A 2,223-nucleotide genomic window follows, 5' to 3' on the forward strand; every position below is an offset into this window, starting at 1 on the left:
GACAAACTAAATCATGTAAAACGTTGTACTTTACCTAATTCTTAATGCTCAGGCAAAGGCTCAACTACATATTAAGGGTTGACCAGCAGATCAGCTTCTACATCAGACCACATTAATTTTCCAATACTGTTCGGTATGGTACCCCACGAGTTGTCTTTGAGGGCCTTGTTCACAGTTTGGGTAACTACTCCTGGCGTAAGATAACTCCTTGCAACAGTAATGGCTTTCTGGCCACAAAAACAAGGTGTTTCATCCTTGTATGATACTTGCCTTTCCAAGGTAGCTTTGGTGTGATGCACTACCAGAATATATAAACCTAGTATGATTTCACAACCACGCCCAAGCTTAGGGAGCAGTGCCACATTAACCCAGAAGCTACTTTCCCCCATTCAGAATCCTAGCACATCGAAGCCGAGTGAGTCAGCATGACCGCTACCTATGCCGCTTAATCTCCAGTGTGGCGGAATAAGTTATAGTTTACTAAGTACAGGCTTACTTGCCACAGATACTTGAGATCCAATATTTAATAAGAATTTGCACAGCCTTTGGTGCATATATGTTATGTTTATACTCGTATTTATTTTGAAGACGTATTGTGTCATAGAGGATGTTTTTGTGGAAGAGGCTCACTAGTAAACATCAGTGAAACATTTTATTTAGATACTAGGTTGAAGGAGTTTTAGGGGCGAATTTTTAGCGCTTAGGCTGATAGGAAAACATCGATGCTGCATGATACGATATGTTGACTATTTGGTGAAGAGAGTACGTTTGGCTGATTCTGTACAGGCCTGAACAGCAAGTAGGTTATGACTGAGGACGAGCGTGAAAATGCGCATGCGTTCGTCACCGGTATTTAGCTTCAAGAATAAAGTTTTTATTGCTCAAACAGTTTATTTACATAATAAGATGAAGGACAATATTAGCCAGAACTCCCATACACTGCTCCCCTCGCAAGAATTACTGCACTGCCAAGCCGAACCGATAACCAACTGCTCTACACAGCGGGTATGCACCGTCCCCTACGTCATGTGAGTTCATCTTGTTTCGCTCCGAGAAATATGTGACAGACCTTCCTAAAGAGACAATCACAGACAAATCAGAATTCTTCCAAAGAAAGCTTCCATGACAAGCTCAATGGTTATTATTTTCACTTGGCACGAGCAGGGACGTTACAGTGACATACAGAACGCAGGGCTACTGGCTCAAGGATTGTTGATCAAGCAAACCCAGTGCAGTATTTCCGTACCAACCTTTCGTTTACCTGCCACCATCAGTGGAACCACCATCCTAAATATCACCTACACATTAATTTACTTGTGATCCATAGATATCCTACCTGCTAAAAACCTGACTAACTTCAACAATACTTTAGACCTGTCTCTGCTCGCCTCCCCACATCAGGTGTTCGTTGCGGAAAATGGTGCACATGAATGAATCATTTTTTAGACCACATACCGTTCCGAATATCAACGCCGATTCGTAGGTTTAGGAACCTTAACCTCAGCCCCCTGCGTGATTTTAACCATAGTAAGTATTGCTTACTACCACCTCAAGTAATAATAATAATAATAATAATAATAATAATAATAATAAAACTAAATTCCGCTCGAACAGGCCATGAAGGCCCAACGGTACCGACCGGCCGCCGTGTACTGATATTCCACGTTCCAAGCTCTGCCTATAGGTGTCAATGGATTCGGAGATGGAGGGGCATGTGGTTAGCACACCGCTTTCCCGGTCGTATGTCAGTTTACGAGAGCGGAGCCGCTACTTCTCAGTTTGCCTCACGAGGGCTGAATGCGCAACCCTTACCAACAGCGCTCGGCGGACTGGACGGTCCCCCATCCTCGTCCTAGCCCAGCCCGACAGTGCTTAACTTCGGTGATCTGACGGGAACCGGTGTTACCACTGCGGGAAGGGCGTTGGCCAATTACAGCCCTATCAACTTTGAACAAACAAACAAAGTGGAGAGGGGAGGGGTGGGGAGTAGCGTCTTTGACTAGCAATCAAAACTTCCTCGGTCTTGAGTTCGAACACCACCACAATTTAAATTCTGAATAAAAATCATTAGCAATGGCGGTTGAAGACTTCCAGCATAAAAAGTCACCGACATTCTGCCAACGGCTTTGTCAAAGAGGGCGGAGGAGCGGACAGAAGTTCAGAGCACTGTTTTGCCCTTTGGATGTGAAACTGCCCCTGAAAGACGGAAGAACATCCATGATC

General features: G+C 44.4%; 1 pseudogene; it reads right to left on the reverse strand.

The window, feature by feature from the left end:
* Positions 1 to 1,809: 1,809 nt before the first annotated feature.
* LOC126413477 (5S ribosomal RNA) lies at positions 1,810 to 1,927 on the reverse strand (annotated as a pseudogene).
* Positions 1,928 to 2,223: the final 296 nt, after the last annotated feature.

Source organism: Schistocerca serialis, chromosome 7, assembly GCF_023864345.2.
Source record: "Schistocerca serialis cubense isolate TAMUIC-IGC-003099 chromosome 7, iqSchSeri2.2, whole genome shotgun sequence".
NCBI classification, from domain to species: domain Eukaryota; kingdom Metazoa; phylum Arthropoda; class Insecta; order Orthoptera; family Acrididae; genus Schistocerca; species Schistocerca serialis.